The sequence below is a fragment of the Lissotriton helveticus genome, chromosome 7 (genome assembly GCF_964261635.1).
Source record: "Lissotriton helveticus chromosome 7, aLisHel1.1, whole genome shotgun sequence".
NCBI classification, from domain to species: domain Eukaryota; kingdom Metazoa; phylum Chordata; class Amphibia; order Caudata; family Salamandridae; genus Lissotriton; species Lissotriton helveticus.
In genome coordinates this window covers 672101757-672127449 of record NC_136068.1, presented here as the reverse complement: position 1 = coordinate 672127449, position 25693 = coordinate 672101757, and positions in this window count along the sequence as shown.

Genomic DNA, 25693 nt, shown 5'->3' with positions numbered 1-25693 from the left:
ACAGTCCAACCAGCTATTAACATTCCACAGCTGACCCTCATCAGGGGAATACAAATAAAATAACACCACAGAACATACAATCATGTCTGGGTAAAGTACCCATAAAACGGGAACAAATTCCATTCTGGTTAGCACAAAAAATCACTCAAATAGAGGCCATATTTCCGGATACTACCCCTACCGAGAAACACAGAATTCTGACTATCTGCCTTCCAATGGGGATCGCACCACATGTGGAGGACTGTGACACTTGGGGCACAGTCTTTGCTTCCATTTACACAAAAAAACATGGTGTTCCGTCCATGGCGGTAATACCAGATGTGTTAAGACAGATTCAAAACGAATACGGTCCAGAACCTGCTTTAACTCTGGGTATGAAATTACTGAAAGACTTCAAGCAGGTCTCAGCTTTATTATTAGCCAACATAAAAGGGGAAGCAGCATCTGTGGCAATCCGCCAGAAATTGAAAGAAACAGATATAGCAGAACAACCATTTGAACTTGCCAGAATCATAGAAAAATCCTATGAAGAACTAGGAAGAGATAGTTTGGGTGGGAAACCAGTAAAACCCCAACTAACTGAAAATCCTGAAAAAATATTTATTAAAAATAATCTAAGCACTCCAAAAAAGAGCTGGGATGGAAATAAACAATCCACTCCCAAAGAAAAAAGATTCCAGTCCAGAGGAAGGTCTCCTCGGCGGAGAGAAAGATCTCCGGACCAAGGACACAAGTCTCCCCAGAGGGAGCCTCTGAGAAAAGATACAACCTTAGAAATAGGGATAATTTGAAGAAACCTGATAGATATCAAGATATTGATACACGTCCCTCTCGATCTTTTCACACTTCCTCGCAGAAATCGGAAAGAAGAGGACGGTCAGAACACAGGCAAGAGCACGTCAAGTCCAAAGACAAGGAACCTGCTCATCAAAGTAAAAAATTTAAATTTCCAAAAAAGAAGGTAGCCTGCATTAAAGTAATCAAACATGCCGAAGATCCTGAGGACACAGCTGAAAAACGGAGAGTGGGCTCAGACAATGCTAGACAGCGCAGCAGAAGTGAGCATAGCTTGCAAGATCCTGATGAATCATCTGGAGACAGTGGACACGAATGAATACATTCAGGTGGAGACTGCAGATACCAGAGTTAGCAAACCTCATAAAATATACGAAATAACATTAAGTATAGAGGGAGATAAGACTAGGAAAATAAGGGGTCTATTTTGGGATAACCTTTCCAAAGGCTATGACATCCTTTTAGCTGAAAAAGACTGGCCACCAAAGTTTGTCAGGGAGTGCCCTCATGGCGAAGAAATGATTATGCCTGCCTGCTCAAATCACATTCCAATTCATAGAAAATATACACTTGCAAGAAAGTGGGCAGTAGCCCAAGCTCCTGCATTATATAAAAACCATGTAGGATGGGATGAGGACTCTCCTCCTCACAAAATCCAGTTAAAAAGTCAACCAACTGCACAGAGGCAGTACCCAATTAAGCAAGAAGCTAAAAAAGAGGTCAGGGAGATCTTAGATCAACTTGAATACCAGGGGGTGACTGAAACTTGCACCTCACAAATGAACAATCCTTTGTTTCCTGTCTCCAAGCCAGATGATTCATATCGACTAGTTTTGGACTACAGACACCTTAACTCATGTTGCAAAACATTTGCAGTACAAAACTCACACAGTGCAGCACTAATGAATAACATCGTGCGCAAAAAATACAAAACAACATTAGACATCTCTAATGGATTCTTTTGTCAAAACATTGCACCTGAAAGCAGGTATTTGACCGCTTTCTCAAAATTGGGCTCGCAGAAAATGCTGTCGACTCCCACAGGGGTTCAAGAATAGCCCAGGATTATTCTCAGCAAGAGTAACAGAGTTACTACAAATATATGATGATGAGGCATTATCTTATGTCGATGACATCTATCTGACAGATGATCACTTGGATACTCACTTGAAAAGAGTAAACACCATAATACTTGGGTTTGCTGCAGAGGGTTACAAATTCAACTTTAAAAAATCACGAATTGCCCATCTAACTGTCTTGTTTTTAGGATATGAATTATCAAATGAAGGCAAAAGCCTGGCAGACAATTTCTTAGAAAAATGCGCTATAATCCAAGCACCAAAAACGCTGAAAAACTTACAATCAATTCTAGGTTTCCTGAATTTCGGAAGAACTTACATTCTAAATTATGCAGAGAGGGTTAAACCTCTCTATGAATTAATAAAACATGGTTTTAAACCAATCAATTGGACTCAAAAACATACAGAAATTTTGAGATCATTACAAACAGACATGTTAACAAAAACAAAATTGCAAACTCGCGACAATACACGCAACCTTGTAATCCGAGTCATCCCAGGAAGAAGCGGATTCACGTACCTGACCTCTAATGAGGGAGAAAAGGTACCAATAGCATACAAATCACATTTGTACTCACAAGCTGAAAAATCATTCAGTCTTGCGAAAAATGTTGTAAATGCGGTTCAAACAGATGTAGCAAAAGAAAGAGCCCAGGCCCAAGGCAGACGGATTACTGTTTTAACAGCAGAATCAGCCTTCGAAGCATTAACAAGCCCATGTAATTTAACTACCGTGGCATTAGATCCAAAATGGATGCAATGGGAAAATTCTCTTGCTACAGACAACGTGAAATACTATTTTGACCCGGAAATGAAAAAATTGAAATATCTAACATATGAAAAAGAATATCCTCTGCCTAAAGACATTCTGCCCATACAGCTTTACGCCTGCGTAATATACACAAACAGTTATGCAGAACCCTCAGTTTGGGGAAAACAAGCCTACAACGCTACGTGCGAGGTTGTTAAAAACCGGTGGCGCGGAGGTAAATTGAGACCTCTGGTAACAATATCACAATCTGTAAAAGACAATTCAGGTCAACAAACTGAACTAATAGCTTTGAAAATGGCGCTAGATATTGCCGATCGCGAATTCCCGACACTAATAGTGTGCGATTCGCATTACTGCGTCAAATCATACAATAATGACTTGCAGAAATGGGTTCAAAACGGTTACAAAGATGACACAGGTGCCACAATCAAGCAAAAATCGCTTTGGGAACAAGTAGTTCTTTTACAGAAAGAACTACAAAAGACTCACGTGATACATTCACTGAGTCATGAACGTGATGGCGTTCACGTTACAGGGAATTCATTGGCTGAGACAGCCACAGCGGAAGCAACTAAACCGGCTTCCGTAGCTACAAAAAAGCGTTCAGATAAATACATAGACGGGGAATCGATGCTGGCGGTAAAAACGCCATCAAAAGGCGACTGTGCAGCATTACCCGTGAACTATCCACTCAATTAAACATACGTAATCAATGCAAACTCCGTTTCTTTTGCTCAAATCCCTGGAGTGGGGCATAGGGTAATTCCAAACACGAACAGGAGAGTCTTGTTAATAGCAGACGCACACATGGGGGAAGGTCTAGGGCATCGAGGGATCTTGAAATCTCTGAGAGAATTACAATCAGAATACTGGTGGCCGGGAATGAGCCTGCAAAACTACAAATTTGCATTTTACTGTCAAAACTGCAACAGAGATCGCAGTGGCGAACTGACCGGAGTATTACCATTGCCCTTCTTTTAGATATCACAAGAATATCAATACGACATACCCAGAAAAAATGCGTCCCAATTAATATTGTTTAAGACTAGATTCACTTAAAATGTAGACACCAGCGCTCGGCTGACGCCAGAACTGTTATAAAAGATTTGCGAGCCTATATCGGCACATACGCAATTGGCATGCTACATTCTGACCAGGGTCCTGCTTTTAGCTCTCGAGCTTATAAGGAGGCCATGACCAGCATGGGCATTGCGTTGCGGTAATCTTGTCACTTCCTTCCTGAGGGAAACGGGATGGTGGAAAGAAAAAACCGAGACATATAGCAATCTATAACGGCGAGGGTATTAGGTACGGGTGATGGGTGGGTCAAACATTTAACAAGTGTCCAACGTAGTCTTAACAATCTGCCTAGAAATTCTCTAAAAGGTTTCAGTCCGTACGAACTATTGTTCGGGACTAGAATGCATATCCAGGACCTTGATAGTGAGACTTCAGTGGTAGAAGGAAAATGCTTTGATATCAAAGATCGTTTGGCTATTTTACAGGACTTAAATGAAACAAGAAAAGACCTGAGCAACATAAAGTTGAAACAGCAGCCAACAGCCACTGAAGAGAAACCACCTGTCCCAGCAAGGCCTGTCTGGATTCCAAAGATTGGGGATCTGGTCAGAGAGAAAATCGCGGTGAAGAAGGAATTTGGGCCTTCTTACAGAAAAGCAGTACCTGTCTTGGCTATCAACGGAACAAGATCAGTTGTACTACCGCCCCTTGCTGGTAAAAAGGAGAACCGAGTTGTATCCATCGACCTGGTTAAACCACAATCATGTGGCCAATAATAAGTAGTAGGCCCAGTGGACTCCCAAGAAATAGCAGAACACCAAAGTTTGCTACAATACAAGAGGTTCAAACTGAGAGACTAAACACATTTGATAAACCTACAGTGAATCAACAAGGACTATGCAACAAAGCCATGGAACTTTTGCCTCTTAAAACCCAAATTGCAACAGTTCGTCAAGGAACACCTGTCTACAACGATGTAGCCACAGACTATGTTAATGAAACAAAAGAAATTCCAAAATCAAATGAAAATCCAGAAGCGATTCCAACAATTGACAGAACTGCATCAGGCTACTTCATCAATTTCGATGACTTTTCTGAGGATCCAAGCGAACCTGAGGAACAGCCAACAGAAACTAAGACTTTTAAAGACAAAGCAAAAGAATTCTTTCATCAACTCAAAGAAACCTATCTGATTTCTCCATGGATTGAATTTTGGTTTGTGCTAGGTGTACTTTTTCTCCTGCTTTGGCTCATTATGGTACTGTGCTTGGGACATTTCATTGAGGGAAAATATAGTACAATGGACACAGCAAGTCAGAACATCAACTTGGTCCTAAAGCCACACAAGTCATCACACATCGAGAAAAGAGAACTATCATCAGTAAATTTCACAGCAAATCCAATACCCGGTGGGGTAGCTTGGGACAATACAGATTACGAAATTTATGGGCCGGTCGAGCTCTTGAAGTATCCACATCAATTCAAGGTTTCATTAAGTGACTTTGTAAAACCGAGCACATTCTCTGATGATTGGGACTTTGAAAGTATTAATGATATGATGTCAGATTTGGTTATGTCAGCAAAATTTACAGAACATGATTATTTACAGGGTTCATCAAATTATGAACAGATGTATTGCTACAATCACTATGCTAACCATTATTTGCATAAATCTGCTCAACCTAGAAATGTTTTAAATTATAATCAATGGGAACATTGTGCAACTCCACCAAAAGGTAGTTCAAAAACATTTTATGAGAAATTCCCATACTTCTCAGGGTTTAACACAAGTGAAGCAGAAACATTTTATTTTAAAGTGTTAAATAAGACAGGAATGAAAACCATGCTGACAAACGCTAAATTAATCTATTCAGAAACATTTTTTGAAAAAATGAATACATGTGGTTTTGATTTTTGGAAAAACAATATTGAAACAAAAACCATCTGGGGTACCAGAGATTGGCAGGTCCAAGGTAAAGAATCATTATTTAGAGCCTGCATGATCCCAGAACAAATTATATTCTTGAATGATACCATTCAACAGACAACCTGTCTTGGCCTAGCCAAAATTAAAGACTTAAACAAACCGTCTATTCCAAAGCCAACACCTGACAGTAATAGCACTACAGATGTGGAGATAGACGTATCCTATATTTTTAACCAAAACAGAACACATCCTGATTGGAAGAAATGGTTGATTTGGCCCACAGTGTCACGTTTCCCCAGGCCGCTGGTAAATCACTGCCTGCTCTTCGATACTGAACGGGTTGGGAAACTACATATCCCATGATCCTTTGCGCGGCGCGTTCCTATGACGCTGTGCGACTGGAATGGATAATACGGCGTCTCACAGGGGGCGCGCTGCCGATTATTCCTGCTTGGTGAGGAGAGTCTCTGAGCGTGTATCCTGTCTCCTTTTGGAAGGTTCTCTGGACTTCGGCGGCGGTAAGCGTGGGTTCGCTTTGACCGATATCACAGATTGCTGTGGTGGGGCTTGGGAAGCGCCCGCTACTAGCGCTGTGATTCAGCGTTCTTTGCTTGGTTCTTTGGATTACCCTGGTGGGGCTTAGGAAGCGCCTACATCGGAAAGGTCCCCAGAAGTTTGTGCACGTGATCTCTGGATTACCCTGGTGGGGCTTAGGAAGCGCCCGTATGGTCAACTGTCATCGGAGAATAAGGTTTTCCGTTATTGAGTGGGGTGTTAGAGTTGAGTAACTCTCTGGTGGAACTTGGTGTTCGTGTACTAGTTATACTAAGGACAGTCAGGGAGCGTCTTGCTCCGGGTTTTGCAGGACACCTGGGCTTAGGTGCCGCGAGACCCTTTATCGCACTATAAGTACTCATTAGCGCTTACAGAGAAGGATCTGTAGAGACGCTTTGTTTATACTTTAAGCTGGGCATATGTTTTTGTTCTTTCGTTTCTTTCAACAACAAACAAGTAGGGAATGTATGCAATATAACTGGGGTTGACTCTTCCTGCATTACCCCGTGAACATTCGTTTCATACATTTCCTAGGAGGAGGAGCCTTTTGTTGTGAACTTACCGTTAAGGGATGTGATCGTCTTTCATTTTGTTCTGGGCATTGTATTGGGCTATCTTCATCCCAAAGTCTGGGTAGGTGTCCTGATATCAGCTCTGTCTTTAAAGATTCCGGTTACATGGTGGGAGGGAACATGGGGGTTTTCTAATGTTTTCTGTCCTATGTCTTATAGTAGCACATACCAGGGGATTTAGAAGCCGCCCTTTAGATCCTCCCTTCATTTATGCACACCTGTAGGATATGCAGGTGAGGTAACATGTGGTATATTGTTTAGCAGGTCTTCCCGCTTAGGGCTATAATTGCACTCATCCCTTGCTTCTATTATTGCAGGTTGCGGTTCCAGTTGCCCAGCTGTTCCCCTCCGGACACATATTTTTCCCCCGCTTGATCTCCTTAACAGTCTGTGACATTGACAGTCGGACTTGGGATGATCTAGAGGTGGGCCCCTTTATAGCATCAATCCAATCCTGAGGAGCAACCACGACAGACCTGACAGAATAATCGGCCCAAGAGTATTTGCTCCTCCCGGTTGGGTTGATACCAAGGATGGCCTCCTTAGAGGAGGTACTGACCGCATTAGGCTTAGTACAGGCGGAACTAGCCGCCTCCCGCCAAGATACGGCAGCGTTGCAGGCACGGATGGATGCCATGCAGCGGAATCCGTTTGATGCAGGGAACCCTGCCCCTCAGCCTGCCTCAGTGGTGGTAGAAATGCCCTCCCCTGTGCCCTTAGCTCCCCCGGAAAGGTTTATGGGAGATAGAAAGAAGGTGCAGGTGTTCATGACCCAGGTGATGTTGCATTTCACCTGTAAGCCTAAATGTTTTCTTACCAATCAATCACGGGTTTCCTTTCTGATTTCCTATTTGGGTGGAGAGGCAGCTCAGTGGGCGGTCCCTATAGTCCGGAATAACGATGGGATCCTGTATGATTGGGACTTGTTTCGTGCCGAATTTGAAAAAACTTTCGACAGGAGAGCTGAAACCTTCTCCGCAGATAAGGAGTTGCTTGTTCTTTAGCAAGGCACTTCCGATATAGTGACATATCTAAACCATTTCAGAAGATTAATTGCTGAAACCGATTGGCCTGAAACCAAACAGATGGTTCTGTTCTACCAAGGGCTCACAGACAATTTAAAAGATGTCATAGCACAAGTTGAACCCCAGCCTACCACATGTGCGGCCCTTATAGATTTGGCCTTGCGTTTGGACCACCGGTTGAGAGAGAGAAAAGGAGAGACGGGAAGAAAGGACAGACCTTTGTTGTTCGGGGAGAAACCAACCAGTGGGGATAAAGCCGAAGGAAAATCTGAACCCATGGACATTGGGGTGGTGAGAGCATCCCTTACAGCGAGTGAAAGAGAACATCGCCGCAAATACGGGCTGTGTCTGTACTGTGGAAAAAAGGGTCACTTTCTGCGCGAATGTCCTGTGAAACCAAAGGGAGGACGCTATCGTGCAGGACAAGGAGTAGTATCCACAGTGGACAAGGGGTCGGAAAACTCAAACGCTTGAGTCCAAAGGAAGGGAGGGACTCGAGTGCACATTTCATCCCTTCGATAACAGAGGAGGACTTCGTGGGAAACCAGTTGTTCTTTGTGGACATCGAATTATGGATAGATCAACACCCTAAGCAGGTCCGTGCCATGGTAGACTCCGGAGCCACAGGTTGCTTTATGGATTTGACAGAAGCACGGATGTTGGGAGTAACTCCGGTAGATAAATCTGTCTCTGAAGATGTGTTTGCAGTAGACGGTCATGTGTTAGAATCCGGTCCTATCACCCAGCACACCCCGGAGTACGAGATGTGGTATGGGGGTTATCATATGGAGCAACTTTCGTTTACCTCATCCAGGCCCCTACCTATGGAATAATATTGGGACTCCCTTGGCTGAAGAAACATGAACCCACCATAAAATGGAAGGAACAGTCTTTAGAATTCTCCTCTTCGTATTGCTTAGACCACTGCCTCAAGGAGAATCCCCGACCATCAAGGGTACTGGCGGTTACTCATACGATCTCTACAGCCGCTGAAAAAGAGGTGGAGCTTCCTCGCTGTTACCAAGAGTATGAGGAGGTATTCAGTAAAGTGAAAGCCGAAGTCCTTCCTCCGCATAGAGAATATGACTGCCGCATTGATTTAACACCAGGGTCAGTGGTTCCGTGTGGCCGAATCTATGCGTTGTCCCAACCTGAAACAAAACATCTTCGGGAATATTTGGACAACCTCCTTGCCTTGGGATTCATCCGACCATCAAGATCTCCAGCAGCTTCCCCGCTTTTCTTCATTCCAAAGGCCAATGGTGAATTACGCTGCTGTATTGACTACAGGGCGTTAAACGCCATAACAACAAAGAATCAATACCCACTCCCGTTGATACCGGTGTTGTTAGAGCAAGTGAGATCGACCAGGATCTATACAAAATTGGACCTGAGGGGAGCCTACCATTTAGTGCGCATACGAGCAGGCGATGAATGGAAAACAGCGTTTAAAACAAGGTACGGGCTCTTCGAGTACCTGGTTATGCCCTTTGGGCTATGCAACGCCCCTGCCTCCTTCCAATTTTTCCTTAATGAGGTGTTGAGAGACTACTTGGATATCTTTGTAGTAGTCTACATAGATGACATCTTAATCTACTCGAATGATGAACCAGAACATAAAAAACATGTGAGTCAGGTGCTTGAGGCCCTAAAGCAAAACCAACTGTACTGCAAGCTAACGAAATGTGAGTTTCATGTCACGACGGTGGAATTTCTGGGAGTCATGCTCACTCCATCAGGGCAGATAATGGCCGAAAGGAAGGTACGGGCCATCGTGGAGTGGCCAAGACCCACCACTGTGAAAGATATCCAAAAACTCCTTGGATTTGCGAACTTCTATCGGAGGGTTCATCTCGCACTTTTCTGATTTGGTAACACCACTCACAAAACTAACTCGGAAGAACACCCCCTTTGTATGTGGGTTTGAAGAACAAACCGCATTTGATCGGTTGAAAACCGCGTTCACGTCGGCACCGATATTGGTCCATGCTGACCCGGACCTCCCCTTCGTGGTAGAGGCTGATGCGTCAGAACTAGCGGTGGGAGCCGTTCTCTCGCAAAGGAGTGAGAGTACAGGCCATCTCCACCCCATCGCCTTCATGTCTCGCAAGTTAAATCCTGCAGAACGCTATTATACCATCGCTGAGAAGGAACTGCTAGCAATTAAAGACGCCTTCACGGAATGGAGGCATTGGCTAATGGGCGCCTCACATCAAATCACTGTATATACCGACCACCGTAATCTACAGTTTCTGCGAGCAGCTTGTCATCTCACCCCCAGACAATTAAGATGGATGCTCTTCTTTTCCGAATTCCATTTCGTGGTTACCTTTCGTCCGGGTTGTGACAACCGGAAAGCTGATGCTCTCACGCGTCAAGAAAGTCACCCGGCATTGATGGCGTCCCCAGAGACCAGCATCATCGAACCCCGACAAGTGGTAGGGGTGATCCACACGGATGAATTTCTCTACAAAGTCAAGAGAGGTATCCAGACCTTTGCTTGGAAAGCGTGGATTCGTCTACACCCGGAATGGAGAATACGGCAAGGATTGCCGAGAAAGGGATCCCAGTTGCTTCTCCCCACACTCGCCTTAAGGCAACAAGTCTTTCAGTGGTGCCACAATCTGCCATGTGCAGGACACACTGGAGGGAAGAAAACTTTGGAAAAACTGCTACGCACCTATTGGTGGCCAACCATCAGGCCGGATGTGTATGCTTGGGTTCAGCGATGTGACGTCTGTTCACAAGCTAAAAGCGATCATCGACCAGCACAAGGGCTGTTACAAACTATGCCCACTCCTGTGAGTCCTTGGGAGAGCTTTTCAGTAGATTTCGTGGTGAGACTCCCTAAAGACCAAGGGATGACAGCTATAGTAGTTGTTGTGGACTACTTAACTAAGATGGGCCACTTCATCGCCTGTAAAGGGGTTCCCACAGCTAGCCAATTAGCCCATAACCTGCTCGTTCATGTAATCCGGTTGCATGGCCTTCCCAAGGTAATCGTTTCCGATAGGGGAGCACAATTCACCCCAAAATTTTGGAGGGTCTGGTGTGACAGATTAGGCATTGCCTCTTCCTTGTCCACCAGCTTTCATCCACAAACGGATGGGCAGACCGAAAGGTTGAACCAGACCCTCAAACAATACCTGAGGTGTTTTGTTGATACAACTACTGAGGCGTGGGTGGAATGGTTGTGGTCTGCTGAGGTGGCATATAATGATGCAGTTCATTCCTCTACTTCGTATACCCCGTTTTTCTGTACATATGGGTTTCATCCCAGATTTGCCCCCTTGAGTGTGCCAGTCACTGAAGCTCCTATTCCGCAGTTACAGTCCAGATTAGTGCAGTTGAGGAAGACAGTATTGCATGCTAGACGGAATCTTGAAAAGGCGAAACTGAGATACAAATCCCAGGCTGATAGACACCGAAGGCATTGTCCTGGGTACAAGCAGGGGGATTGGGTGTGGCTGTCCACTCGGAACATCCGTTTCAGGAAGTACAGTGTGTTCAACCCTAGGTTCATTGGTCCGTACCAGGTGCCACGCCATGTCAACCCGGTGGCGGTGAAATTGAAGCTCCCCTCACATTTCCGGATATACCCGGTGTTCCATGTCTCGCTGCTCAAGCCTGCTCGGGGTCCGGGCCCTGCGGCCCCTGCGCCTGTGAGGGTTGAGCAGGATGTGGAGTATGAGGTGCGGAGCATTCTGGACGCTCATAGGGTGAGAGGGAAACTCCAATACTTGGTATCCTGGAAGGGATATGGACCGGAGGAGGACTCTTGGGAGCCGGTTGGTGCTATTCATGCTCCTAGACTGGTACGGAGGTTCCGTTTGTCTCATCCTGGGAAGCCTGGTGGCAGTCAGTGAATGTCGGGAGAGGGGGTGTACTGTCACGTTTCCCCCGGCCGCTGGTAAATCACTGCCTGCTCTTCGATACTGAACGGGTTGGGAAACTACATATCCCATGATCCTTTGCGCGGCGCGTTCCTATGACGCTGTGCGACTGGAATGGATAATACGGCGTCTCACAGGGGGCGCGCTGCCGATTATTCCTGCTTGGCGAGGAGAGTCTCTGAGCGTGTATCCTGTCTCCTTTTGGAAGGTTCTCTGGACTTCGGCGGCGGTAAGCGTGGGTTCGCTTTGACCGATATCACAGATTGCTGTGGTGGGGCTTGGGAAGCGCCCGCTACTAGCGCTGTGATTCAGCGTTCTTTGCTTGGTTCTTTGGATTACCCTGGTGGGGCTTAGGAAGCGCCTACATCGGAAAGGTCCCCAGATGTTTGTGCACGTGATCTCTGGATTACCCTGGTGGGGCTTAGGAAGCGCCCGTATGGTCAACTGTCATCGGAGAATAAGGTTTTCCGTGATTGAGTGGGGTGTTAGAGTTGAGTAACTCTCTGGTGGAACTTGGTGTTCGTGTACTAGTTATACTAAGGACAGTCAGGGAGCGTCTTGCTCCGGGTTTTGCAGGACACCTGGGCTTAGGTGCCCCGAGACCCTTTATCGCACTATAAGTACTCAGCGCTTACAGAGAAGGATCTGTAGAGACGCTTTGTTTATACTTTAAGCTGGGCATATGTTTTTGTTCTTTCGTTTCTTTCAACAACAAACAAGTAGGGAATGTATGCAATATAACTGGGGTTGACTCTTCCTGCATTACCCCGTGAACATTCGTTTCATACATTTCCTAGGAGGAGGAGCCTTTTGTTGTGAACTTACCGTTAAGGGATGTGATCGTCTTTCATTTTGTTCTGGGCATTGTATTGGGCTATCTTCATCCCAAAGTCTGGGTAGGTGTCCTAATATCAGCTCTGTCTTTAAAGATTCCGGTTACATGGTGGGAGGGAACATGGGGGTTTTCTAATATTTTCTGTCTTATGTCTTATAGTAGCACATACCAGGGGATTTAGAAGCCGCCCTTTAGATCCTCCCTTCATTTATGCACACCTGTAGGATATGCAGGTGAGGTAACATGTGGTATATTGTTTAGCAGGTCTTCCCGCTTAGGGCTATAATTGCACTCATCCCTTGCTTCTATTATTGCAGGTTGCGGTTCCAGTTGCCCAGCTGTTCCCCTCCGGACACATATTTTTCCCCCGCTTGATCTCCTTAACAGTCTGTGACATTGACAGTCGGACTTGGGATGATCTAGAGGTGGGCCCCTTTATAGCATCAATCCAATCCTGAGGAGCAACCACGACAGACCTGACACACAGACACAAATAACTGTCAAGATAGATTCCTGAACAAAATACAGGGGTTCAAATTGACCAGGCCAGACCCTAGATACTCACAGAGACAACATCCAGGGATAGTTACAACATACACTGTAGGAAAACTCTGCCTCGAATGGCTACAGACATCCACACTGGCAGAAATTAAGCAACACTTAACTTTACTTAAAGATGGTGCTGACTTGCGTGATTTCATAATGGGACCACGCAAACAGCGTCAAAAACGTTTCATAGCGGCCGGTATATATGCAGCTTACAACGAAGCTTGAAAAATAATGCAAATTGAAACAGCAGAGAAAATACGGGAAATTGACCGTATTAATTTGGAAAAATCACTTTCTGTTGTGGACAATGGGTTAATGACTCTGTCTTCCAGAATATATTCACTGGACAGTATTGCATCATCTACAATTGATATAATAGAGCAGGACTTACTAATGTTACAACATGGTCAGTCCCAACTACGTTCTATTGTACAGCTTGGCTGGACGTTACAAAATCTGCGTTCAGGCTACGTGCCTTGGCATTTAATCAACACAACGTCATTATTCTCTATCTTTAACCTTACTGATACACAAATCAGCTTGGCACAAAAAGGAGCGGAATATACAATTCTGAGCATTGAAAAACTTGAGAGATTACCATTGACAATGTCAGAACGACCTGTCATTGAATGGATAATGCACGGAATAATAACTATTCCGATAACAACTTTCAAATTTAACTTCTGTCAAGAATATATACCAGCAGGCCAGTATGAAAGGTTGGGTATAGAATACATTAAGTCATCATGGAAATTACCTTACACACATACATGTTATAGTGAAAAAGGACAGAATATATTTCTTAGTGGTTATAATTGTAAACGGTCACTAAGTGGTATACTTCTGTGTCAAGGTATTAATCTGCATGGGGCCTGTGAGGGGACTTCAAATAACCTTTCATGTCACCAGCATGGCACACCTGCAACTAGAATAGAGCCAGTCTTTAGACGGCTTTCTAACGGGAGATACATTCTAATAGTGGACCACAGATGTTGTGGCTTGGTGCCAGGAAAAGCTTATCTAGTAAGCGTTTCTTCCATGGTCACTTGTTGTATGCAAGTATTGTATCCGAACAACACTCCAGACAGGGAGGAAAAAATTTGGCCCAGTTTGAATATCTCTTCTATTCGAATTGATACTTTAAGCAGAATAAAGTCTGTCCTTTTGCAGACAACTGTGCCCTTGACGTCATCAAAAGAAACGTATGATCTGCAAGTCGCAAGGACAACGGCAGAGATACATAGCCTTTTATCAACAAATTGCCCCTTACATTTCGCGGAAATGTTAAGCCAAATCTTAAACATGTCCGATACGAATGGTATCCCACATGTATTTAAGACAATTTTTTCGGGACTGTTAACACCCTTCAAAGCAGTCCTGGGCATCTTTCCTAATTTTGTCAATTCGGTTTTTGCTGGCCTTCCACTCCTGTTGGGACTCGTAGCAGGCATTTTATTTTTGATTCTCCTGCTTTGTTATGGCAAGCCAAAACGCAGACAAGACTCCAGCAACAATGGAAGAAACGATCTTAGCTATACGCTATCGGGACCGCATAACTAAAGTCCTTGGATTAGCCCGGCTAAGAGATCTGAATATGACCTGGTTTCTTTCATTCAGACCCATCTGGCAGAATTGTATCTTACCTGTGTTAAGATGTATGCTGTGCGGAGAAGAATGCGTGTTGGACATCTGTATTACACTACAATCAGAAGTACCATTGGATACAGATACTTTGCTAAGTCCTGTAACGGCTCATGCATCGTGTTGTCCCCAGCGGTTACCCATCCTGATGACGGCATTCGTTGAGACTTCACCACTGCGATTAAAGGGTAGTGAAGTGCAAGATGAGAGCAGCATCAACCAGGTACGACCTTCTGTGAGCAATGCTGATCAATACATCGATGATAGCAATCATTCTCACGACTGCACAGTTGCGGCATTTTCCAACTTGGTCGAACTTTCACCTGAGGCGGTAAACTGCTTTTTTGAAAGTCTGTCTGAAATGATGTTCTCCCCCGAACAAAAAGAATAACTTTTAAGCAAACTAGTACACAGCGTTCCCTGAACTCTGAATTCGGCCTTCGGCTTTGATAGACAAAAGCTACTGAACATATTTGGAACTATATTTTTTCTCTCTCCCCTGAAAGCGAAATTATTTTTTTTCCCGATTCCAAAATATTTACCTTTTTTTGGCACAAATACTCTGCTTGAAGTAGAACTATTCTTAGAGAACAGAGCTTCTATTTTAGGAACTCTAGAAACAATATATTACCTCAGCCTCTAGCATATTTACAAATGACTGTATTTATATGTGATGGAATGGTCTCGCACCTTTTTTCTGTATTAAGAGCCATTTCATGTGTAAATTTCGCAAATCATTCATGCCGATATATATATGCATCCTATTTTTATGAATGATTACTCTGCTTGAAAAATGTACAGTACCTATAATAATTTTCATGTATTTCGCATACACCATTTCAAATGCAAAAATGTATTTTGTGGTGGATCGGTATACACGTGCACCTTTAGATATGTTTACTATTGCTTAGTTTTTAGTAATGATGGACATTAATTCGTGGAGTGGGTGTAGTGTGTTTATCTAGGAACCTGAATCGATATTCCTATTTTATGCCCTTGTCCGGCTATAATCAATAATATCCATACAACGGCATAATAATCATACCCATAATTCAGTCGTAGCACATGCTGTCACATTAAGCAAGCCTACTTCTCCAGCCCCCTAGAAAGCACACCGAGTTCTCTAAACAAACCAAACCTCCAGCAACCTGGGAAATCCCCATTGCCTTTGTTTTGATTTCGTCCGAGAACTCCTGTAAAGCACTGTAAGAACGGCCAGTTCTTAGTGACATCTTTATTGACGTCTTATGTCCAACCTTACGTCAAACCCAGGCACCTTTCAGGTATAAATATGCCAACGCTGCCTTAAGCAAACACACGGTGGTAATCCTGGAGCAGAGCAGCTATCTACTTCCGAAGAGCCCAGCTGATGCGAGAGCCCACGGACGCTGCCCCTCCCTTTTGACGCGCTGAGAAAGACGCTGTCTTTTCTCCTGCCGAGAAAATCCAGCTCCGGCGTTTCCAGCCTACCCTTGCGGGTTGCTGGGATATCGAGTCCTGAGAGAGAGATACCAGACCTCCTGCTTTCTATTACCCAGGTACTGAGCTGACTAAACCCTTACAGAGAATTCTTGAGTCAGATTCTTGGCAAAACAAACTTAACTTAAACTGCTACTTACTTACTCCTTCCCACGTATTAGGCTTAGGTCAGGTACACCGGGGTAGGCGTAGTTAGAAGCACCAGTTGAGTACGATTAGTCAATGTATATATGTATGTATCTATTTTATCTATTTTAAAGTATCATATGGCTAAGAAACCATATCAATGCTTTTACAGTATTATTTTATAATCCTGCTTTTACTGTACGCACTTTACTTTACTATAAGTATTGCAATTGTAGCAATTCATTTCTCTTGCATGAGGAAGAAGACTGCTCAATAAATAATATCTTTTATTGAAAACGCCCGTCTCTCTTTTCTCTGCAATCTGGTGAAACTAAGTACGCACCTTCGACTGAGTGAAATAGCTGTCTTTTGTTTTCACACGACTCTAGAGATATACTCTTAATCAGGGAGAGCAAAGTTGTCATGTTTTATGGTTGTCAGAAGCGAATCCCTTCTTGTCTATCCAGGGAGGTTAAACTCCTCCTCGCTTATTCGAGAAAGTTTCTAGTGACCTCTGAGCTAGCTGGCAAAAACTTAAGTCTAATATAGTCAGTGGAGACCTAGTTAACCTCAGTCCTACGTCTACACTGCTGAATATATTATTCCAATGCGCAGAGCCTATTGGGACTATAGGAACTACACTACACTAACATGCTTGTGTTCACTTCTTAAACATGGCAAAAATGTCTTACACAAAATTGACACATTAATTTACTTATAAGTAATAGTAAAGTAGCACTACATGTACCCAGGGCCTGTAAATTAAGTGGGCCTGCAGCACTTATTGTGCCACCCACTAAAGTAGCCCTTAAAAACATGTCCTAGGCCTGCCATTGCAGCCTGTAAGCAGTTTTATAATGCAAATTTGAGTTGTCCAAATAAACCTTTTGCCAGCACTAAGCTTTCCTTTTTAAAACATATACTTCACCCTTAGGGTAGGCCCTGAACAGCCCGTAGGTCTGGGTGCAGTGAATTTAAAACATTGGACATATACCTTTACATCTCCTGGCAATGAAAAAGTGTTACATTTGTTTTTCACTACTGCAAGGCCTATTTCTCCAATAGGCTAACATTGGGTTACCTTGTTATATTTAATAAGTTCAAACTTTTGATTGGGAACAGGTAGACAAGTTATGTTTGTCTCACAATAATTCTAATTTAAAACCCTCTTTAATGGTGCAGTTGGATTTTATGTCACAATTCTGAAAAAGCCACTTTGAGAAAGTTGGATTTTTTTTCTCTCAATGATATGCCTGAGTCATGTGACTGGGTGTAGTTGACAGTTGGCTTTTGTGTATTCCTCCCAGAGAGTGAGACAAAGGGAGACTAGTTGTTGGCAGGATGGGCCATCCTGCCAGGATGGGAGGGGCGGAGCTGTTCCCTGCCCCACTTACAATTCAAAGTGCTGCCTCCAACACATTCACAAATAATTTGCCATCAGCCTTCTGTCACCCTGGACCTTTTGGAGCCTGGGCTGATGGAGGAAGGAAATTCCCAGAACCAGATACGGGAAGGCCTGTAAGTTTTCTCATTTTAAAGGCTGGCACCAGATATAAATATTAGAACCTCAGACCAACTACTCATTTTACTTGTGGGCCTACAAGGACCCCCAGAAGTACTACCTTGTACTTCAGAGGACTGTCCTGCTTCTTGAGGCCTGCTTTGTACTTTAGGGAACTGCCCTGATGCTACCAGAGGTCTGACTTGCTGCTTGAAGGCTGCCTTGTACCCTGAGAGGGCTGCCCTACTGCTTGAAGCTTGCCTTGCTGCTTATTTTGAGCTACAGAGACACAACAAGCCCTAAAGGCCTGCCTGCAACAGCCCAGCTGACCTGCTGGAACGGTACCTGCCTGGACCTGCAGCCAGTCCTGCCTGACACCTGCTGGCCTCTGCTGGAGTGAGGTCCTTATCCCCTAGTGCTGCCTCCTCAGGTCCTGGACCCTCAGCTGGCACTTGAGAACACTTCTCTGTAAGGAAAGAGAAACCCTAAAATGTTGGTCTCTTTGAGACCGCAAATGGGCCTTTTCACACTGAGACTCTGCCGCCCACGAGAAATGCGAATTCGAAGCTCTGGTGAACCCAACTCTTCAAGCTACAGTGACTGCCACCGACAACTTGCATCGCGCTACAGCAAAGACAACCAGTAGTGATCGCCAACGTGAAGCTCCAGCAATCACCATGTGCAACTCCTTGACTGTCCACGATGCTCTCCCTGTTCCTCGCAGCTTCCTCCAACACAAACTGGACTCTTCGCACCAGACTTTGAGAAAGTAACTTCTTCAGAGGGACTAGCCTGGTCACTGTAACTGGCCCGCACAACATCGGGTTCTACCTGAATTTGTGACTTTCCCCCATTCTAGCACAACCAGATGACCTCGAGTACTGCTTTGTGCTTTTATTTGTTATATTTACCAATTTGAAATTAAATTGAATATCTCCGGTTCTATTGATTGTATTTTTTATTGTCCTGTTATCATTATATTTCCTCAAATTTACTCTATTCTTCTACATTGGTGTGGGGTCTTTCATGTACTGTCATTTTCTTACTGTTTGTTTGCTGCATATATACTTAACACACTGGCTCAAAGTTAAGCCTGACAGCTTTTGTGCTAAGCTACCAGAAGGTTAAACACAGGTTAATTTAGTGACTTTGTGGCTCAACCTGACAGGGATTGTGGTTGTGGGTTGAAAAGGGTCTTCACCCCTCTCTATCAAAAACCCAATTTCCTACAGTGAGCCATGACTTGGCCCAGGCAGAGTTTGCGGAGTCCCGCTACGTGGAACTCCGCGAAGTGACTGAAAAACTCTGCCACGCTGTGCGGAGTTCCACAAGTGGCAGAGTGCATTAGGTCACGCCGTTCCCACTGATTGTAAGTGCAGGGCATTTGTTCAGCACTGGGAAATCAGTGCAAATGGCACCATGCAGAGCGCAAGAGGGCGCAGCTTCTTTCTTCTGCTCGAGTAGTTGTTCTACTCAAGCGGCAGCTTCATCAACGTGAACTGAATGTTTCTCAGCGCAAGCGGTCACGACCATCCTTGATCGCCCGTGTGAGAAATCTCACTGGGAGGTGTTCTAGTGTTTGATTTTCCTTGCTTGTGTTTGCCAATTTTGGCAAGTGCGAGTAAGGAAAAAACTGTGCTTTGGAGCGTGGATTACGGAGTGCAGAAAACTCAGCAAAGTACGGGAACGGAGCAGCGTTCACCATCCAGACCTAGCCATGACCTTTCAAATTTAAGAGTTGCAAGGCTCCCATGTTGCCAAATGCCTGCTTTCAGATAGACAAGATGTGAAAGAGTGATCAAGGAGGACTTAGGTGGTGTTTCAAGGACACATAAGACTGTAATTTAAAGCCATCACTCATATCTTTTGCACCCAAACATCATAACATTTAATTAATTACTGCATTGTTGAAATGCACCAAGAAAGTTGTACCCTTTGTTTTAAAAAGTCATGTTAAGTCATTCATAAATTCGATTCCTCAACACTTAAAAAATATGAACGTGACTTACATCAGTAAAATGACATAAATGTTGTTTTCACTTTTTCACTTCAGAAAATACACAGTTTAATTTTTATAGTGTTCAAACAGTCAAGATGCCCCTTAGGGCACCAATACAAACTCCCTATTTTAAAAAAAATATCTTTATTAAGTTTTAGTGTCATGATACACATATACCATACAGTGCATGAGTACTTCCACAATTAAAGAGCAGTTTGAGCATTTGTAATTATCATTGCACATTTCGCTGACAGTTTACAATTTGAAACGTGGTCCGTGACACTTTTAACATAACTACTTAACATAACCCCCCTCCTACGAGTTGAACCCTCATGTAATTATAGGTAGCCATTATAAAAATACAACACACTCCGGCAAAGTTCGGTCTAGCAGCCACTCTCCTGCATTTAAACCATCACTCACACGATCTTTTAACACGTTTTGGACACCTCTTACACAGCTTCACATATATAACTTCAGGACCCTGTAACCTCCAGACCCCTTCTATATCTCTTCTACAATTCTGTCGCCTTGAAGTTTTCCAATATCGCGTTCCACTCTAGGGAGATAGGCTTTTTGCGCAGACCTCTGTCTTCCTCCCTCTTAAGCACAGCGCTCTCTGCTTTGCCCCATCTCACCACCTCGCTATACCACTCCATCACCAACGGCACCCTAGTGGCTTTCCAGCGTTTAGTGATTGCACGCTTAGCCAGGATGAGCGCTAAGATAACAAATCTAATCATGGGGTTGCCACTTTAGGACTTCATACCCAGCCCCAGGAAGGAATGACCGATAATACACCTCTTCTCTCCTGGCCTCTTCCCTGAGGACCTCGTGCACTTCCCCCCAATAAGGTTGCAAGCGCGGACACGTCCATAGCATATGCAACAGACCGGCACTAGGGCTCCTGCACCGTGGGCAGGCATCCGACGTGTTCGGATGCATGGCGTGTAGCCTGTAGGGGGTCAAGTACGCCCGATGCACAATCATAAGTTGAATAAATTTAAACTTTGCATTGCGTGACACCTTTCTTGGATATTCCAACACAGCATCTCATTCCTTATCTGTGAATACCCTATTCAGGTCTGCTGACCACCTGTCTCGGAGAGCCTGCAGTGATATTCCTGCATGTGACCGAATACCCTGGTAAACTAAAGTCAAATGGCGGCCAGTCCCCATCAAGTATTGTACATGTGCCAGTGCGTGTGTCGGGGGTTCCTCACCTGGCGGGCCCCAAGTGGTTCTGATGTATCGCATTATGGTCGCGTGTAGTAAGAACAGAGTGTTCGGTACTTCCCTCACCTCTACAAAGGTGCCATGAGTCATTAGTGTGTTATCTGCGAACAACATCCCAACCGTATCTACACCCACCTCTGCCAAAGGAGCAATTTGTCTTTGCGAAACTGTTCCCAACGGTGTAGTTATACGAGATAGGGTATATTAGGTGCATATGGAGTACGGGTCTTCGTGTAAGCTAGTGCCCTTTTCCAGTATATTATTGCCACCTTCAGTAACGGGGAAGTGGATGGCGCAATCACTCCACCAGGCAGCAGCAGCGCGTGTAAGGTGCCTCTGTCCCATTCTCCCTGTGACATTGCTATTTCCTGAAGGTTGCGCCCTGCAATCCAATATGCCAACCACTGTAGTTGTCCCACATAGCACTATGCCCTGAAATCCGGTACGTCCATACCCCCACCTCTATTGAACAGTAGTTACTTGGCTAGTCCTAATCTGCGCCGACCCGGACCCCAGATCAAGTCCACCAATAGCGTGTCCAGCAACTTAAACACGCTCATGGGAGAACGACTGGTAGGTTTGTGAAGTAATAGAGTAACCGTGAAAGCATCACCATTTTGGCAATAGCCACCCTGCCAGCCACCGAAAGGGGAAGGGACGTCCAGAACTTTATTTGACCTCTCAATGAATTTATCGCATGGGTCACATTGCCATCTATGACATCTACCGGTTCCCTATACACGTTGATACCCATATACTTAATCGTAGTCGACGCTACCCGGTATGACCACTGCCCAAATTGTATGGTGTCCGGCACCAACCCTTCTGTAAACGCAAAGGCATATGACTTAGTCTCATTAATAGATAGCCCTGACAATGAGCTAAATGTTTGGAATAGCTCAGGGAGGGGCGAGGGGTCGGCACCAAGGTTCGCGAGATATAGGATAATATCGTCTACATAAGCTGAGACTACATGCATATCACGGGCAGCTGTAATTCCCTTGTGGAGCGCCAGCCTACAAATTTTTTCCAATAATGGTTCCAGAGCGAGCACAAATATTAAGGGGAAGAGCGGACAACCCTGCCTCGTACCCCTCACCACTGCATATTGCCTCGATATATATTGTCCCATTCTAGCTCTTGCAGTAGGGTTAGTGTATAAAAGGGAGACCCATTTTGTAAATGCCTCCGGTATACCGAATTTCAGTAGAGTTCGGAACATGTAGTCCCACCAGAGAGAGTCAAAGGCCTGACGCATGTCGAATGAGATACACCCCTGCTGTTGAGGGAGTAGCCTGGAATGCGACATAAGGTGATGCAGCCGTCGGATGTTATGGGCACTGCTGCAGCCTGTTACGAACCCACATTGATCCGTGTGTATCAGACGGGGAATGTGACACTGGAGCCTATTGGCTAATAATTTACTTAAAATGTTATAGTCGGTATTGAGTAATGAAATGGGTCGATAACCCGCAACATCTCTACTGTCCCTGCACGGCTTAGGTAAAGAGAACATCAGTGCCTGAAGGGTGGTGATTGGCAGAGAGCCAAGCTCCAGAGATTCCAGATACATTTCCCTTAGGTGTGGGACCAGCAAGGGTATATACATCACATAAAACTCAGCCGGTAAACCATCCAGCCCCTGGTCTTATTTCTGGGAAGGGACCTAATAGCAGTTCTGATTTCTGCCTCTGTCACCAGACTCTCAAGCTCCTTCCTAATATCATCCTAGATCTGTGTGAGGGGGAGTTCCTCAAAGAAGGAGTCAAACTTGTCCTGATTATTCTCTGCCGGAGAGGCATATAGCGTCTAATTATATGAGTGAAAGACCTCATTTATTTCTAGTTGTGTGGTGGCGAGTACCCCCTCCTGTGTATCAATTTCAAGTATCAGAGCCGACTGTGTGGCATTAGGTATTATCCTCGCCAACAACGGTCCTGCCTTATCAACCTCTGCATGGTGATTTTGGGTATATAAGGTATAATCTAGCACTTGCAAGTCTTCCAGCAGTTCCGCATATTGAATATTTGCTTCCTGTAGTTCCTCCTTCCCTGAGGCATTCTGTCTAGCCACCCGTTCTAACTCACCAAGTTTACTCTCAACAGTTTTGAGACAATTAAGTATAGCAGAATGGGCCCCCACCTGTGTACTAATTGCAACTCCCCGCAGCACTGTCTTGAATGCTGACGCGTGCTTGCTGTATGTGCATTCACATCAAATTAATTAGTTATCGCTGTGGAGAGCGCAACACTGAACACTGAATCCTCCAGCAGAATGGGCTGCAGTTTCCATGTCGGAATGGGTGTAGGCACCCTCCCCCATCTCACAACTACATCCAACTGATTATGTTTGGAGAGAGTTTTGCCTAAGTGTGTAGTGTCTAACACGATAGCTACTGAGGACATCGAGTAAAAAATCCTGTCAATACGGTTGTGAAAGCCGTGAGGTGGGGAGTAGAAGGAGTACTCTTTAGCTGCTGGGTGTTTCATGCACCATACATCACTTACTCCCCATCCATCCGCCCACCCCTGCAGGGCCTCAGCTTGTTTCTTGCTTCCTGTATTTTGCAATGGGTGTGTGACCTGCCCATCTCTACATCAAGTAATGCATTGTAATCGCCACCTATTACCCAAGGGTAGGAGTCCGACCCCGAAAACGCAGTGGATAACAGGTCCAGAATTGTATCCTGTTCCGAGTTTGGGGCATATTTACTTCCCATTCCCACATTATGCCCATCTGGAGTACCCAGCAAAAGCAAATATCTGCCATTCACATCAACTCGCTGTAATAACAGCGCAAAGGGGGTGCCATTCTGTATCCAAATTGCGCTACCCCTAGCAAATGCTGAGTATGAGATATGGAACAACTGCCCTCTCCATTTCTTCTACATTTTAAGGGCTTCAGCCTTTATGAGTTGAGACTCTTGCAGGAAAGCGATATGCACCTTCCTGCGGTTAAGCTGCGTGAGAATTCTATGTCTTTTGTGTATGGAACCTTGCCCTCGTACATTCCAAGACGTGAGCGTGTATGTGCTAGAGTGCGCCAGCTATGTCGATGTTGTGGTTAGGAACTTGTCTCATTTTCCCTGCCCTTGGTGGAGTGTGTTGCAAACCTATAATATGGTTCATGTTAAAACTGCCCAATACAACTGCCAATACTAGGTTTGCCCAGAGAACATTAGAGGACCAAACTAATACCCAAAAACAATACCAAAGTGCAGTCGATTGAAACAACATCAAACTATTCTCAGAGCCTGATTGGATTGTATCGTCCTCCGATGAGTGAGCAGTCGTATCTCGGGACTGGGCGTCATGATTCGCCAGAGCTGCCGCCGTTAGGAGAGCGTCCCTTTGACTGTTCGATATCTTCTCCGGCTACGGGCTCACACCGGTCCCGCCTCCGTGTCCCCTGTTCCCCTCCGACGTGGTTGTCCCCTTATTGCGCTTTAGGGACTTTGTAGATCGACTCTGTGACGTCCCAGTCTGTGACGCAGGCGGTGTAAACGTAATCTCCAGCCAGTCCTCCACTTCCTCGGGATTATCAAAAAATAGGGTTTTCTTGCCATAGATGACCTTCAGGTGGGACGGAAAGAGCAGGGCATATTTCAGGTTGCGTTATTGCAGTTTCTTTTTGGCATTTTGGAAAGTAGCTCTAGCTTTCTGAACTGCGATCGTAAATTCTGGTTACAGAGAAATTGTTTTGTTCTCATAACAGATGGGGGCGTTCTCCCTTGCAGCCCGCAGGATCATGTCCCAGTCCTTATCATTCAGAATTCTGGGTATTAATGTTTTAGGTGGTGCCCCCACTGGGGGAGGCTAGGATAGCACCCTATGCACCCTTTCAACACTATAAAGTTTGTTAGGCCCTCTTTCGCCACATATTCCCGCAGCCATGTTTCCACAAATTGAGAAGGGCTGCGTCCTTCACTCTGTTCCGGTATACCCAGCAAGCGAACATTGTTGCTGCGGGAGCGTCCTTCGGCCTTGTCCACCTTGTCCTGCAGTCCCCACAACTGGTGTTGGAATTGCTCCATTTGGGAGGTATGTATAGTTTGTTGAGGTATCAGATCGTCCAGCGCAATTTTATTTGATTTCACATTTTCAGCTAGGTTCTTGTGGTCTGCAAGCTGTAGGTTCAAGCTAGTGGTGAGTGTCCCAATTTGTGTTTCAATCGCCCTACGTGAGTCCCTTATCTCGTTGAGGATGAGGTCCAGCTTATCGTGGTGTTGATCAGACACCGTGGGTGGCACCACCTCAATGTCCAAACTCTTCATCACATCTTCGCGCATAGCAGTGTTCGGGTCGCCAGACGCAGGAGGATCAGGTTGTTTTGCCCTGGGGCGGGCCATTGGAGCAATTAGCAATACTTTCACTCCACACAATTCATGCCAGCAATGCTCACAGAAGCGTCCCCCTTTTGGTTGTCACACTGTGTACTGCGTGTAGGCTGCACTGCCAGCCGGACAGGTCCTTCTTCCTCTGAATATGCGCGGACAGGCAGGGGGGCCCTGCTCCCACCAGCACACCTCAAGTCTCCCTGGGGAGACAAGTATCGTAGTACAGTGCATCGGGGGGACCCCCCCAGCAATCCACCAACATGCCTCAACAGCGGGGATATAGTCACCACACAGCCGGTACACTGCAGTATTACTCCGCAGTGCGGGACAGCGCATAACACAACAGTTGATGG